Raw genomic sequence first — 17434 nt, 5'->3', positions numbered from 1 at the left:
GCTGTCTAGGGGAAACAAACAGAGGAGGAAGAGGAGTAAAGAGGTGCCGTCAAAAAACACACGAAGGACCGGCCACATTACACGAAAGGTCATGTATGACCAAGTCATAAATTCTTATACATTTACATAATATTATAAGGTACAAATACTTCCTCTAACTGTGGTAAACTGTAACTTTCCAAGAATCTCATGGGTCACAAACTGCACACGTGTCTATTACAAAATGTACCATTTATAACGGTTTCTGAAAACAAAATGACGGTAGTTGTATCCCACACGCTCTTAGCCTAGTTTGTGTCCTAAGTGGGACTCGAGTGAAGCTGTCACTAACACTATCCAGTTATTCTAATGGGTTAAAAATACCAGCATCCACTATGGTGATTACCCACAAAATCATATCACACCAACTGCACAAAAAGGAGAAAGAGAAATGCAATCAGATTCCTCTGTTTAGATTTGTAATTTTATTATTTAGTTATTCAATTATTGCAATCAACCAGTCATCCTTGCAAATACCTCATAGCTTTTTTAAACTAGAAAGCCTCAGAGCAACTGTTTAAGTTTAGTCATTCCGCTTCTATGTATACACAAGCCTTCTGCATCCCAACCCAACGCTTTACCAATTGAGCCACCATGCCCCCTATACATATGCCCGAATAATAATAACTATATAACAGAAGTACAGTATGTTTTTGCATATGTGTAATGTGAGGTCAGTGATACGTGAGCCATTGCAACGTGTGACAAAATACATTACTTCCCATTTATGTCAAAAACGGACGCATTGTTTTCTGCTATACCTTGTCAGGTTAAACAAAAACACGAAGGCCTTAAAAGAAATCTAGACTGATGACATTTGATTTGATTTAAACACTGTGCCCGTCCCCTAAAGCGGTGCCACAACAGATGCCTCAGGCCACAGTGGTGCTGAATTATTTCAGTTGAAAAAAAAAAAACATCCCCGAAACAGGGTTGGATGGGAGGTATTTCAATGGAAAATAAGTAATGAATAATAATCATATTTTAGGGATTCATTTCAAATTATAAACGTAAAAATTATGATTCTTCAGTGAACATATGGTGATGGGGAAACCTCCACATGGAGACTGAATGGAATCTGACATTACACTTATACAATTTCACCTCGTCTCCATCCCAACCTAAACATCTACCAACCACTAGATGTCATACTTTACCCAGACATGCATGGATTTATGTGCTTGATTGAAAAAACTGTAGTAACTACAGATTTTACAGTTTGCTTTATATAACAACAATTTATGAATGTATATGAATGACAAGATCATACAAGACACCGAGAACAGGCCCACAAAATGTATCTTTATTACCAGTAGGGAAATACAAAATTAAAATATCTTTTACTTGTATTTACTCCAAGTCCTCCTATAATGTGGGCGGATGGTGAAGCCTCTTGTGACCCACACTCAGAGAACAGAGATTTTAAGTTTCACCGGACAGCAGAAAAAAGATAACAAACTGCCAATAAAAAAGGTTTAACTTTAGCCGATAGCCGTTATATATACTACATATAAACTATATTCATTTGTGTATGTTGTTGTTGTGCTTTCGGCTTATCCCGTGAGTTCAGGGTCGCCACAACTACATAAACACAGTCAAACTAATAGGAGTAAAAATAATCAGTATATTCATACTTAATGAAATTTTCTCTATTACTGTCCTGGACAAGATTGTTAGAAACAGCTCTACCTTACTTACTGCTTACATCTGAATTGTAATCACAGGCGGTAAGCACAGGCTCTCTTATCGGTCTGCTCAGCACCATAAGCTGTGATGCTCTGTGTGTTCTGATGTCTGTTGATCATGGACAGTATTATGTTGTTTCCCACATTACTGTTGATGCTGATTGGTGTTGAAAACGAGAACTTTTGCTTTATAGCGAGTATACAGTTGTTCAAATAAAGCACAACCCCTTTTTTTTCAGTTAATTAAATAAAGCATAAACCGCTTTACACTTTAGATGTCTCAAATAGAGTCTAGCTGTTAGTGAAAAAGTTAAAAACTTAACTTTGTATTGCTCTGCAGTGTAGTGGAAAAATACTTGCACTATTCATAAGGAAGAGTGTGGATTGGTGACTACACCATTGAATTGGATGGCAGCTTTGTCACCAGAGTCATCTCAGCACCCTGACATACGCTTTCTCTAAATCTACGAAGACACAATGCAACTCCCTTTGACCCTCTCTGTACTTCTCCATCAGTAACTTCAAAGCAAATACTGCATCTGCTGGACTCTTTCTAGGCATGAAACCATATTGCTGCTCACAAATGTTCACCTCTGTCCTTAGCCGAGCTTCCATTACTCCACAACTTCATTCTATGTCTCATCAGCTTTATTCCTCTGTAGCTGCCACAGCTCTGCACATCTCCCTTGTTCGCCCTCCTCACTTCACTCTTACTAATCTTTGCTACTTCCTGCTCCACACCAGTCACCTCTTCTACTCTTCGTTCCCTTTCATTTTCCTCATTCATCAACTCTTCAAAGTTCTCCTTCCATCTTCCCATCACACTCCTGGCACCTGTCAATACATTTCCATCCTTATCTTTAATCACACTAACCTGCTGCACATCCTTCCCATCTCTATCTCTTTGTCCACCTCTCCCTCTTTAGTGTCCAACCTAACATACAAGTCCTCATATGCTCTTTGTTTGGCCTTTGCCACCTCTACCTTCACCTTACACTGCATCTCCCTGTACTCCTGTCTACTCTCTTCAGTCCTCTCAGTGTCCCACTTCTTCTTAGCTCACCTCTTTCTCTGTATACACTCCTGAACTTCCTCGTTCCAACACCAAGTCTCCTTGTCCACTTTCCTCTTTCCAGATGACACACCTAGTAAACTCCTACCTGTCTACCTGATCACATTAGCTGTAGTGGTCCAGTCATCTGGAAACACCTCCTGAAGACCCAGAGCCTGTCTCAACTCCTCCCTGAACACAACATAACATTCCTTCATTTTTAACTTCCACCATTTCGTCCTCTGCTCTGCCTTAGTCCTTCATCTTCCTAACCGTCATTTCACACACCACCATCCTGTGTTGTCTGGCTACACTCTCCCCTACCAATAGTATAGACATTTACACATAAACAAACATATTCACATACTGTTTATGTGCATATTCAATATGCACCTGTTATAAATTACATATATTTGAGAGGGTAACAGCAATAAGCTAAGTTTTTTTTTATATTTTTAATTACAGTTCCTCATTACACAATTTCCAGGTTACAAATCTACATTCCTTATTTTGAGGAAGGAAGTTAATGTCTCATTAAAATACATTTTATTTCTTAGATTTTATTTTTCCCCTTTCCCCCATTTTTCACAACTTGAGGTGTGGTCCTTTTCCACTGTCTTACACTCACCACATGTCTAGATCAATATATGTAGATGTAAATACCAAGAAATACCACCAATACTAAATTCAGCTTTATTTCAATGTTCAGCAAGCGCACACAAATTGGCCACGCTGTCCAATACTTTTGGAGAGATCTGTGTGTTAGTTATACAAATTATGTTTCAAAAAAGACATGGTTTAAATAAAAGAAATAAGATATATACAGTGAGACTATAGATGTCCTGTACATAATCACTGTATATTTGTAATCTAGCCAGGTATTTTAGAAAATGGAGTTGTAATTGTAACCTGGTTATTTGTTTATGTTTAAGAACATAACCCCCTAAACTTTCTTCATTCTTTAACTAACTGACTATCTAAAAAAAAAAATACATTTGCAATTATCAAAATATTGTCGGTTCAGAGCACCTAGGAAGTAGCTTCCATTCCCACCAGTGAAAAATTGTACAACTCAACAGTAAATACTTTAAAAATGCTTTTTGCACTTTATACTGTTCCTTTGAGCTGCTTAATGAGCGAATTTCCCTGCTGTGGGATCAATAAAGTTTGATCTTATATTATATTTGACATTGATATTGATATCGTCATCATGAAAAGGTCACCCAAGCGCTCAGGTGTCAGGGCAGGTATTTTTTTGATGATGAAAACCTGAACAGGAACTCCGGTTTCATTTGTGTTATTTCATTTAAATGTTTTATTGTTATTTATGTTATTTTAATGTGTGACTATTATAATTATTATAGTGTGTGAAACCACGGCCCCACGTCGGTTTAATAACCCCGTTATTTCAAACTTTCTTCTTTTTCAACCTTTTAATTCTAAATTAACAACAGAAGAACAGAAACTGCTTTGTCAAGTATACACGCGGGTAAGTTTTCGATTTTTTATTTGAAATTTTAAAAACATTTTTTTTTTTAAATTCGCTTTTCGCTTGGATTTCTGATATACACACAACTCAATTCAGTGACTACACAACCACAAACAATAACGCGATAAAAAAAGAAAAATCCTTTGCGTAGGTTGGGACATAGTTAACTGGATGATCTTATGTTTTCAATATATCATTTATTTAAAGAGAAAGCTGACAGAAAGGATCAAATCCTGTCCACAGAGGCAAATCAGATGATCATCATGCAGAAACAAGGGAGGAAACTCTCTCTTCCTGTCGCGACAAGTTACTTCCTAATAGACCAGACTCAGGATCTGTGGCTTTGTCCTTCAAAATAAAGCAGGATGTTTCGGCTACCATTATTAACACTGATGAATTAACTATTAAGTATATATAAGTATGTTGGCTGTAAATTTACAGTTATAATAACAACTAGGAAAATGAAAATGAACAGTGTCCAGCAAATTACAGGAAAAGTAAAGTGAGTATAGAAAAGTAAATTAAAAAATATATAAAATGAAAAGAGGTTCAGCTTCAATCTGTGTTGTTATGAAAACCAAAGACTGTTAAGACAAGATATTTTTTCATGAGTGTAAGGCTGGTGCCTTGGAATGAGACTATGGGCGTTGATAAAGATAAGAAACTGGTCTGTAAACTGTACAACAGTGGGCAGCTGGAAAACAATCCAGTTAACTTCACTTTCATTTTGTAAAGTTAATTTATATGCATTTTCATAACCAACTAACATATGTAAGGCAATTCGATTTTCAATTCAGTGTTCAATGTAGTTACTTTAATGTAACCGATTGTCAGAGTATTACATTAACATAAGGGTAACAGCCTGTTGCCACATTTTGTTATAGGCTTTTAGCCTGAAAGGTGCAACCGGAAATCTTGTTTATTCCGGTTGACTTCATATATGACGAGTCACAGTATAGACTGAAAAGGACACAGAGGTAAAGGCGAGCTAGCTGCTAACAAATGACTGAATAAACATGGTAATACGATAGTGGGAAGCCTATGGCATGGTTCATTTTTAACTGTTTAAATTGTTATGATTGGACTAAAATGACGCAGCTGGACTAAGGAGGACGCGAGCATCACAAACTAAAGCACTGACTAACGTTGTCTAGTAATCAACGTCGTGAGCTAACAGTTAGCAGAAGGACACACGACTGTGAGTACTGGATGAAAATTTACAGCTTTCCCACATAATCCACCTGCAGACCGCGACGAAAGAAGGTGAGTGCCTCGCAAACAAAAATGACAAAAAACACAAAATGAACTCTGGCTTCCATCACCCTAAACGCACCTAGCTTAATTGCTAATTGCTAATAGGCTCCGTGTGTCTGGGGTGTTGACAGTAGTGAGTCTGCACTAGAACAGTGCGTACTATTATGTAATAACGTTAAACCATATTTTGTGATGGATGACACGTCTAGCAGCTTCTTCATCACCACATGCCAGCCCCCCAACGTTCCTGCAAGCTGTCCCAACTGAAACTCTTGAGTTTTAGTGAAATGTTTCAGGAATAGTCTATAATTGGAGGTGGCTGTGTTTCGCAGATTTCCAGCCTTTAAATCAGGATGCGATGTGCCACAAAGGACGTAGTGAATTTTAGGGGATGCTGATTGTCATTTCATGCTGCCATGGTTAATCTTTAGATGTGCTAGAATGTTGCTTCCCCCCTGCTGCCTGCTTCTGATTTTCCCTGCAGTTTACACCTTATCCAACTGCATCATTCTCATCAACAAACGATCTTGCTGCATTGTGGCAGCCTCCTCAGGCCCGGTACTCGGTTACCACTTTCACCTGACAAGATCCAGAAGCAGAAACAGGAGACTTGCCTGGCAATTAAGAACTGTTCCTAATTGTGTCAGACAGCTGATGCATCCGGCAGATCCTGACCTGTTGAGTATCTGGTATCACCGTATCATGTTGTCCACCCTCCATTTCATGAAGCTTTCTCCTTCCCACTTCCCACAGATTTTATGTATTTAGATCTGCCAACCTAAACCATATGGCTTTTAGTTAGGTTTTATAGTTGGAAGCTACATAGATTCTACATCTTAATACCCTAAATATCACTGCTTGTACCCTTCAGCAGGTTTTGTGAGGAGCTGGAAATTATATTGGAAGAGAAAAGTCATTTTTCTCTGCATGAAAATGGTTACTCAATAAATAACCTTCACATTTGCAGCTGACATCAGGTGGTTTGAGTTATTAATGGAATGGCTTATGAATTAATTCTGTGTGCCAACTCAGGCTTTATCTGTCACATACTGTACTTTCATGTTTTCCATCCTCTGCCTATTTGCATGTAAATGAGGGGCAATCCCAGACTTTCCATGCCAGACTTTTGTTGAGGTGAGGTTTGCAATTCAGCTCATTTGCCAGTCAAATGGAGTTTCCATTCCGTCGTCCTCGAGCCACAACTTGTTGCCTGCGCACTGCCCTGGTAGATGCACAAAGCTTTACATTTGAATGCTTAATCTATTTCGGGACATCAGAATTGTAAGAATGCTGACATGCAAGGAAAAGACACAATGCAAGGCAGAAAGATACGATTTTTGTAGGGTTTGTTTGAATAGTAATGAGGGTAAAAAACTACAGAACTAAAAAATAAAAAGCTGAAATAGTTTCCAGTATTCATGTTCACGCAGGTTATTCTATATTATGTTTTCACTCTTGTGAATATGGATGTACTGGTTTAAGGCAACTAACAGTTATTTGCATCATCACTTAGTAGAAATCGGTAATTGTTTCTCTTAATGCATTTTTAGAAAACAAAGAAAAAATGACTAAACCTAAACCAGCCCATGAGGAACTTTACACAGTATTAGATTTGCATTTATTTAAAGAGAAAGCAGATAATGTTCACAGTTTATAGCTTGAAACCGAAGAACATTTGCTGTAGTTGCTCGAGAAATGACAAAAACAATTATTTATTTGTCAGAATATTTTGTAACAACTATTTGAATAATCATTTAGCCCTAATCTGGTTAATTTGTGTAAAGTGTTAAATGCCAAATTTAAATAGAGAGATTTCCAGCAGGTTGTAGACACATCCACGGTGTTGTGTTAACATTCCACCCATGTATGCGACATAAAATTAGAGCACACTAATTTTTAAAATAATTTGAGAATTATTTGAATTAGTGTCAGTAACTTAACCGGATAAATTTTACTGGCAGAGCAGTAAGTGAGGTTAGCAGACCTGAAAATATAGATCATGCTGCGATCTTTCATCTCTGTCCATTCTCTCATACAGTTAAAACTGTTTTGGCTGAGTTGATTCAGCTGCTGTATGATCACTGTGGAAGATGCTTTTGTTTTAAGTGTTCTATAAAGAGATGATTCTGTACTTGGCCTAGAACCGGCCCTGCACAGCTGGGGATGGGAATGGGCTGTTCAGGGTTCAGTGTCTTGCCCAGAGACACTTTGACATATAACAAGGACCGAGGATCGAACCGGTTTTCCACAAACAAGAGCTCCAAAATTCGTAGAGTAGACTGAGAGCAAGAGTCTGCAAGAGAGGGAAGCTACTTGATGTTCATGATATAGTAATTTAGTACATTCGGAGACAAGCTGTGATACATCCAGTGTATGTAAGATATAAGTTATATTAATGAAGAGTTTGAAACTTTGCCTGCAGAAAGCATTTGGTACAATCCAAATCCAATTTTAAAACAAATGAAAAATGGCCTTTCATCATGTGTATTGTCCATCAGTATGCAGCCTGACACACCACTTCAATGGGTGACTTTTTTTTTTTTGTTGTTTGAAATGATGTGGTTAAAAATATGTTTTCCCAAATGCTTTAAATCACAGTTCCACCTGCCATCTCACACATGCACAGTTGACTGGTTTGCTTCAGACCTCTCAGCAAAGTCAGGGCGTTTTTTAACATTTAAGGCAACATTTGCTAAAAATTTCTCAACCAAACATTTTGTAACAACCGTGTAACTCGGTGGATTGGTGTATCAGGCTGATTGGTGTATTTTTAATTGTTTTTGGACGACAGCAATGGTCAGTGGATCAGACAAAAAAGCTAATCCTGGCTGCAGGTTGATGGACAGTAAACATTGGGGACACATTTCTGAAATGACTGAAGTAATTCTTTAAGCATTTCAACCGATTCAGAAAGATCTATTAGTTAAGATCTTTTAATTGGAAACAATCCATTGTTTTAAATGTTAAGGAAATTTCTTTCCAGTGAAACATAATTCACTCAGTTAAACGAAAGTCTGCAGCTAGGAGCACATAATTGTGCAAGTTGTCTATTTGCAACTCTGGATACTATATGCTGAAAATTGTATTGGAATTTAATTTGTTATTGTATGGACTTGAGAAATACAATCACTTTTTGTAGTGTCAAAGTTTCTCAAAGGCTACTAGAAATGTGAACTTTATTTATTTATTATTTTGCTGTCTGGATTTCAATCTTGGAGTGGTACTTTCTGGTACTAAATTATTTTGTACAGGAGGTCTATGACGAGCATTTATACTCATTTTATATGAATATAAATCCATTTTTTTTTTTTTACAAAAGGAGGGCATATGTTTAGCAGTCCTGTGAGGTTAAGTATCCATTTTTAGTCCTGCACACGAAGTGAGAAGTTACATCAGCTGTCTTATACAGGAAATTCATAAAATCACAGTAAAACATGACAGAACACATTTCAACTTTGACTTGCACTGTTTTTTTTATATATGAAAACCCTATACATACATTTTAGAAAATTTACCACATACAAAAAATGTAAGACCTCATGAGTATAATATAAAACTTATTTAGTACTAAAACATCCAAGAATTATATTTTAGGTCTATCTGTCTAGCACCTTTTAACAATGAAAAAATTAACAATGTAGTTAATAAAACATTCCGTATTTAAAAATACTGGAAAATTCCTGGAAACTAATGTGGCCTCCACAAACCAAACACTTTAAGAAACAGCAAAATATAAAATTTCATTTTACATGCCAATTTAAACAACATGAACTTTACTATGAAGATTAAAACAGTTGCAGAATAATTATCTAACGATGGACTTACCAATCAGTTAATTATTCATCTCAGCTTTTCTGTATCAAGACTTTCATTTTTGAATTATTGTTCAATGTCAGTCCAGTTTAGGACAATGCAAGGCTCCTCTTACAATTTGCTGGCACTAGGAGACTAGGACACATTAAGTGCATTTGCCAGTCTTTGCACAGCTATTGGTAACATTGTAGTCAAAGTTTCAAGCTTCAGAACAAATACTTCCAAAAAGTATTTTTCAGCGGACCTGGACAGGCAACATTGTAGACATAGTAAAAGGGACAATGCAATACTCAGATCCAGAGAAATGTTTACTTCCCCACTGTCCAACATCATTTTGTGTCCATCCATCTGGACATTGACCTCAGTGCAGTCACTCTGGGGCCTGGCATCACTGGTGCTCAGGACAATTGTTGGCACTGGGCTGAGTGGATCCTGAAGCAATAAATGACGAATCACACTCATAGCTCCATAGAATAAAATTTCTAGAAATCATAATATTTAATTTGTTTTCATTATTAAAAATCACCTTAACAGATGGCAGGCGGTCTCTTTGAAAATAGAATGCAAGAGAATCATCGCTGTGTTCACCAATGTAGAGAGTTTAGAGTTTATTTTATGCTATGAAGTTGAGTTTTACAACAAACATGTTTAATATGTAGCCATAACCAAGCTTGTGGTAGAACTCGGGTTAGATATTTGACAACTCTTCTTTTGGTAGAGCTGAATAAAATTAATGTGTCACTTTAATGTTGCAGCTGGTAATGATGGAGATAAGCTGATGAATTACTTTAAATACTGCTGGGTGGCCTATGAATTTCCAAGGATTTTTATGAGTTTTATGATTATACCATATTTTGTATTATTTATCATATTGTAAGGAGCACAAACTAGCCTTGAAGCCACAATGGAGAAATTGAAATAGAAACTCCTCAGTGCTTTACTAAATGTATGTGGTTATTCGCACCACTGGAATTATGTTTCCAAATTTACTCATAAATAAATGTGTGTGTGTGTGTGTGTGTGTGTGTGTGTGTGTGTGTGTGTGTGTGTGTGTGTGTGTGTTTGGGGGGGGTAGTACCAACAGTGATTCTCATCGATGGCCCAACATTGGCCGACAGCCGACCATGGGGCTTGATGTGTCAGTGCCACAACCCTTACAGTGACTAGTTTAGGGTTAGGCAAGTGCTAGTTATGATAAAGATAAAGAAAAGCAGTGTGTAATTCTGCATGTGTGCAGTTGAGTTTGGAAATTTGAAGACTCGGTGTTAAATTTGAAAGAACAACTTCTATGCACTGACATTAAGAAAACTGCCGACAACACTTGCAGATTGATGTAACATATTCTAATACAGAAAACATGCCCACAAGTGTTGGTCTAATAACAGTATCAGTTTTTTGACCTGTTGCAAGTGTTGCTGGCAGTCTTTTCAATTTTAGTGTTAAATAGTATTAAACGATCAATGAATATTTATGCAATTGTCCACCATCAAATAACTCAAATAGCTAAGGATGAAGAACCTTTACTTCTTCAAAGAACCATTTGTAGCAGCCAAAGAACCGCGACCACCACCAACAAACATTGTTCTTTAAGCCTGCATGGATTTTCAGAGAACCACGCAGGCTTCTGAAGAACCATTTAAGAACCAATTTTTTTCTGTGTAAATCACACATTCCCTAAAAGACTTTACAGCATTTGCAATATTAAACCATAAAACTTGTTCCTCTCTGGCAAATATTCACCTTTTAGCAACGTACGAGTCCCGCACAGCCTTTCCTCTCTTTGCCTCCACAGTGTAACATTATTAGGAGCCATAACAAATGCTTTTGGTTCTCAGGAAGTTATTGAAATGCCAAGGACAGTGCATCAGTGCAGCCTAATCTTTCCAGCTGGGACTTTGAAGCAACTGGCTGTGGTTTGGCTGAGTTGATGAAATTTCTCTGAAAAGTGCCAGATGTGTCTAAAGCGAGATCGTTGCCTCTCACTTCCTGTCACTGTCACAAATCAGGTTATATTTTGGCCCACTTTGAGCTAAGTAGTTGTTTTCGCGTAGGTAATAGATTACAGCTGAGGCTTACCAGTGACCCCAGCTGTTTTTTATCCAGTGCAACCATTATTGTATACCTTTCATTTCATTATCTCAGCTTTCATTATTAAGAAGAGCTACACTGCTTTGGCTCCCAAACATCAAACAAAACTGAACAAACATGCCTTGTCTCAGGCAATGAAAGGGTAGTGGTTTCTTGTCTTTGCCTGCTGAGCTGTATTTGCTATTTGATAAGGCGCGTGGGCACGTCGAGCCCTTCATGAGTGTCTCCGCTTATTAACTTTAGCGTCCACCCCCGTAGGGCCCGCAGAGCTGCACATACAGAGGTAGGAAAACCTTATTACATCCCACCTGAGCTTCTGATCTGGTGATTTTAAAGCTACACATAGTGCCTATTACATCCAGGTCACATCTGCTTAATATGCAGTATTGATCTAAATATCTCTGCACATAAGATTTTTTTTTTTAATGGGTGTGCTCTATAAAGACATGAAAGATCATGCCTGTTTGTGTTTTGTCAGCTTGGAAATATAGTAGTTGCTGATATTTCTGACAAAAATCAGATAACATTTCATGACCAATTTATGCGGAAAACCAGGAAATTGCAAAACTGGAAATTGTGACTGCATGTCGACGTGTTCTTTGAACACCGTGATTACAGAGGCCTTTTTTGATACTCCTTTAATTATGTGCCTTGGACATCAGTTTTTGAAGTTTTTTTTTTGTGACTGTAGATATATACATGCAGTTAAAAGGCAATATACACGTAACCAGTAAAAGAAGTTGTTCTCAAATGGATGTTTGATCAGAAACGCAGAACCACCTTTTGTGGTTCCTGGTGCTCTTGATGTTCTAGTTACATTCCCAGTGGGCATTTACATTCCATTTTCTCCACAGCTTGTCTGTTTTCTTCCGCTATTTGAAATCAGGTGGAATTACGTAGGGCTTTCATCTTAAAGATGAAAGACGCGAAAAAAAAAAAGAAAGAAAAGGTCTTGTTTTTCAGTATATTAGTGGGAAATCAAAGGAAGATGTGAGCCTGTACTTCTACTCATTTATATTGAAAAGTGTACTAGTAGGCAATCTCACTTAAGATTGTGATTATCAGAGATCATTGAAGTTCACAATAAATATTTGTGACTCTGGGTCTTATTTAGTTATGGATAGAGTTCCAGTCTCTGTTCAGTGTAATGCTTTGTTATTAAGATGAAGGAGTTAAAAGTGGTCTATTTTCTAGTGTCCTAGTTCACTCATTCAGACTATTTAGATTCCTGCACACAGCTGCATTTCCTTGATAGATACACAATGCATTGAATCTTGAACTCAGATTGTACAGAGATCAGCAAGCAAACAATTTCACATCATACTAGAACATTAGCACCAGTATTGTCATCAATAAAAGTCTACCAGCTTTCGCTATTTATTTTGGTCTCTGTGTGCTGTTGGCAGAGGTCTGCAAAAAAAAAAAAAAAAACAATCACTACATGTCTGTCTGTAATAATCCTTTCAGGCTAAGCTGCAGTCTGAGGGGAAAGGGACAGTGGCTGTGACGCAGACTCACACAATTATTCATGCCATTATTCACACAGATTGCCGCTTAGGGCATCGTGTCTTTGAACTTGCAGAACTTCTCAAGGCACACTTGATTTGTGGCAGTCATGACAAACCAACCAGGAAGGAGAAAGCTCTAAAGGGCTTCATGTCATAGGTCTAGTGTTTCTCCAATATGTCTATCATTAGAGGCAGCCAGTGGGTTAATTGTATGTGTCTTTTTCTTTGACTGATTTTTATTTTTTCTCAATTTCTCAAAATTCCTTTAGCCTCTGTTTTAATTGCTGTGTAGATAAGTTATCTATGTGGGCCCACCTTTCTACCTTCTGTTCAGGTTGGACAGGCTTTGTGGAGACTTTGAACAAGCGGCTGATAATTGCTGTTGTGTGTGGAGTTATGCAGAGGAGAGATTTTTAACTTCGAGGTATAGTTGGTGAAATGAGCCTATGGCTATCGTTTGTCCTCAAGCTCAGTTTAACTTCAACAGATAGTGTGAGCATAGTTTCCAATTTTCACAATGACTTTTATCTGTCCATCTATCATCTCAACTGGGTCAGATGAGGCTGGAGCTCTTAGCAAGCAAGAGGCTGGGTACCACAGCTGACACGGACACACATACAGAGACAGACCTTCCATGCTCAGATTCACACCTACAGGGAGTTTAGAATCACACGTTAGTCTAACTGCATGTCTTTGGATTGGGGGAGGAAACCAGAGACCCACCCCGGCATGGTGAGAACACGCAAACACACAGAAAAAGGGTGATAAAACATGTTTGACATGTTTAGTTTATCCTGTAAGACATGTTCTTCTCTTACGCCATATCATGTTTGACGCATTCCACTTGCACAGTGATGGAGTTCACTTGATCTGGAAAAGTGGGCAAAGTGTTATGTTAATATTAATATTATTCTTTTTGCTAAGAACAGAGGAACAATGTTGAAGTTTTCGAATGCAGTGTCGACTAATTCCTCCACAACTTCTTCAGGTGACTTCATCCGAACAAAAAAACTCCACCATTCCAGACGATGTCATTTGGATTTTAGCTTTCGTTTTTTAGCTAGAAGCAGACAGATATTTTAATATACACTTAATCCCCAAGCTGCTTTCTAAATAAATAGCTTTTGATGGTTGGTATAGAGTCACTGCTCACTTTTCCTCTTCAAGCTGGAAGTGTATTTCTACGTTCTGCACCTATGATGGTTACGTTAGGAGGTGTTCGCACATTTGTTTCCTGAAACTGTTTGGCTTCTAGTACCAATAGCTGAGAATAGTAATTCTTGGATGTTCCTATGCCAAAATGAAGATGGAGGTGACCAGGGTTTTGTAAACAGAGCGACTTTTTTTTAAAAGAACAAAAAATAAGAAAAAGAATTCTTTAAAAATACAAAAAGAACATGTTTCAAGAAGAGAGTTAAGGTGAGATTCTAGATATAGAGGTGCGGACAACAGGGACTGTAGATCCTAGAGAGCACCTGTAAGTAAAATCATTAATCTTAAGTGAACTTAAGGTAAAGTTGTTACTGTAGCTTTTCCTTGGTTGTAAACATGCATAAAATAATGTTGTGAAACATGAGAATAACTATTAATAACTGGATCTTAACTCCTTAACAGAGCAGAGCTTGCATTTGTCTTACTTACTCCTAAAACAGCTTTAAACTACAGACATTTTTCCTCCTACATCTGCCTGTAGGGGTTAATGTGATATCGAGTACAGCATTGGAGAAGCCCTTATGTACAAGTACATAAGGTCAGCATCAGACCCAATAGATAGATATAGAGCTGTCATCAGTGTTAAGCAGCACAAAAGGCATAAACACATACATTTCTGTGTCGTTGTCAGAGGGAGCACTCAGAGTTGCTCTGCCACTGACGCCGGCAGCCCTGCAGCACTAGCCTGAAATATGGAGAAAAATATGGTGATGTCATCTCTATGTCTTTCTCCCTCCGTCTCTCTTTTTTTCCTCACTCAGAGACTGTGTTGTAAATGCAATGGTGCTTTTTGCTGCTCTAGCTGCATGAGGTAGGTCTTACATTCTCTCCCCTCGATCTCTTCCACCCGCGCATGCTGCATTGGTCTCATTCCCTCGATCTTTCTTCTCTTCTGTGATTCAGTTTACTTTTGCTTAATCTGTGTGGCTCTCTCATGACCTCTTTTGGTCAATAGCATGTTTTGTATGTGTGTGGGCAGCCGTTGTTGGAGTAACACATGCTCATACATTGAGGTCATACACAAACCTAATGACCTAGTGTTCTGATGCCTGACTAGCTGCTCAAAATGTTTCTGGTGTTACACCCAGACTGACACAAGGTGAATGATGTGCGTCCAGTTGCTGACAGCTCCGATCATTTGGAGCTGATGTCTAGAAGCCTGGTTTGCGGCTCGCCATTTTTTCCTCACACCTTTTTTTTTTTTTTTTTTTTTTTTGTAAAGGTCATTCTCAGGTCACTGGTACATCTCCTGCTGCTGTGACCTTTGCACTCTTTACTTACTTGTGATGTCCACAGATCCTTCAATGAATGCGTGATTAGGCTGAATGCACTGGCATCTTTTCCTGTTTTCCGTTATGCAAGAGGTATCACACATACAGACACATATTGTTTAACTGAGGCTGTGTGCGTCATACGCATTTTCAGTGTACAGCTCTGTGGTGGAGCCATGGCTCTGTTCTCTCGGATTTTTCTGTGTCTGTGGCAGTGATGGTTTTGTGCTGTTCATTATGAGCCAACAGCAAGTTAAAAAGCCAAGTAGGTGCAGTGTTTCTCCTATAAAGGGATTCAGTGCTCTAGAGGTCAATACAGTCTCCTTGAAACCACACGAGTTCAGTCCATCTCATCCTTTTGCTTATCGTCAGGATTCTCATCCATGTCACTCTGATGAATCTCTTAAGTAGATGTCGGTGAGCAGTGAGTCACCTTGTTGTTTGAAAGTGTAATACAGTTTTAATTATGCAAAGTAATGAAGTGCAGGAGCTCCACATGTCATTCTTTAACATTTGAATGGTCATATTATAAAAAGAAAACTTTGGAATCGTTACTTCAGAGATGATTTTAAAACACTACTAATGACGCTCTTTATATAACCAGGTTTATTTAATAATCCATCTGAAGGTTGACGAATCCAGCGTACATGTACATGTTGCCTGATATTATAGGTATGATATTAAATTTCACTCAGTCGATAAATTGTGGAAGGAAGTGACGTAGCACAGGTTGTAAAAATGATTAAGACGAGCTCTACTGAAGTGAACTAGAACCAGGCAAATCATCATGAAGGGTAACAAACATGTTCAAAGACAAATGTGGTCCGTAGTTCCAACAACAAAGGTTTAAAATTGTAAGAAAAGTGCAAAACATTTAGTCAGGATCTTCCAAATTCTAAGGCAGACTTAGGAAAAAATGTGTACCAAAGTCAGTAGATTGTTAATGTATTCATGTTGAAATGTATACGTATATAATCAAGTCTTGGTATTATGTGCTGCTATATACACAGTGCACATTGTACAGCTATATACACAGAAAAGCAAGAACTACCTCAGGCAGCACGACCCGGAGCAAAGGAAAGAAGAGCAGGAGAAACACAGCACAGCACAGGAGCAGGCTCTAAGTCCAAGATCAGTACAGGCTGGGGTCTACGATACCAGGCACGACTCCAGATGCAGGCTGTGCAAAGATGTCCCTGAGACAATCCAGCACTCAACAGCGGGATGCAAGATGCTAGCAGGCAGGGCAAACATCGAAGTACAGGCTTGAAGTCCCAAAGTCAAAATGGGACACACCTCCAAAGGTCGTTGAGAATGACAGAGCTAAGATCCTGTGGGACTTTCAGATACAGACTGTCAAACTGGTAATGGACAAACAACCTGACATAGTAGTTGTGGACAAACAGACGAACAAGCAACATCAGGAAGAAGGAACATGAGGAGCCTGAGAAATACCAAGGGCTGAAAGAAGAGTTAGAAGCTAGTAGGGGAACAGTGAGTGTTGCGCTTTGAAGTTTCTACTGTCGTAACTGTGTGTGAAGTAGAAATCCTGCTTTATGTTATTGAACTACTGGCTCTAAGGTGTATGAACCTTAGGAGCTACCATTCAGGCAAAATGTCAGCAGCTCTTTTTCCAATCAGAGTAAACCTGATAGAGTCTCGTCACACACAGCTTGAAATTATTTCTGGTCACTGTGACGGGGAAAGACATTATGATCTTAAAGAAGAGTTTTCTGAATGACAGAATGTAATATGGCGTAATTTTGCTTTCCACCATATTTTCCTTTCAACTGAAATGACACTATTCTCTGTGTTTGACTTTGTTTTTGTAAGAGGAAAGTGAACTGACTCCAGAGTGCTGGATTCTCTGAAGTCTAGCAAACCAATCCTCTGCCTCTGCTCAAATGTTGATTAATATTCCTCACTCCCTGACCTAGATGAATTACTTCTCTTTACACATGTCTTCCCCAAGCACAGCATCAAACTGGGACAGGCATAAGATTACATTACTTGAATGTCCCCTT

The 17434-nt window shown here is 38.3% G+C and overlaps 1 protein-coding gene across 2 annotated transcripts in view; it reads left to right on the top strand.

Annotated features, from left to right (window-relative positions):
- The first annotated feature begins 5195 nt into the window (after positions 1-5195).
- Positions 5196-17434, top strand: part of osbpl8 (oxysterol binding protein-like 8) — a 71563-nt gene continuing 59324 nt past the window's right edge. The window contains exon 1 of one of the 2 annotated variants that reach the window (XM_067489816.1): positions 5196-5527. The gene's annotated coding sequence lies outside the window, so the exon portion shown is untranslated. Of the gene's footprint in view, positions 5528-14931; positions 14951-17434 lie in introns of those variants that run through there. The other variant, XM_067489817.1, reaches the window with a different exon arrangement.

The sequence above is a fragment of the Channa argus genome, chromosome 21 (genome assembly GCF_033026475.1).
Source record: "Channa argus isolate prfri chromosome 21, Channa argus male v1.0, whole genome shotgun sequence".
NCBI lineage: Eukaryota > Metazoa > Chordata > Actinopteri > Anabantiformes > Channidae > Channa > Channa argus.
This window is presented reverse-complemented; position numbering and strand designations above follow the sequence as displayed.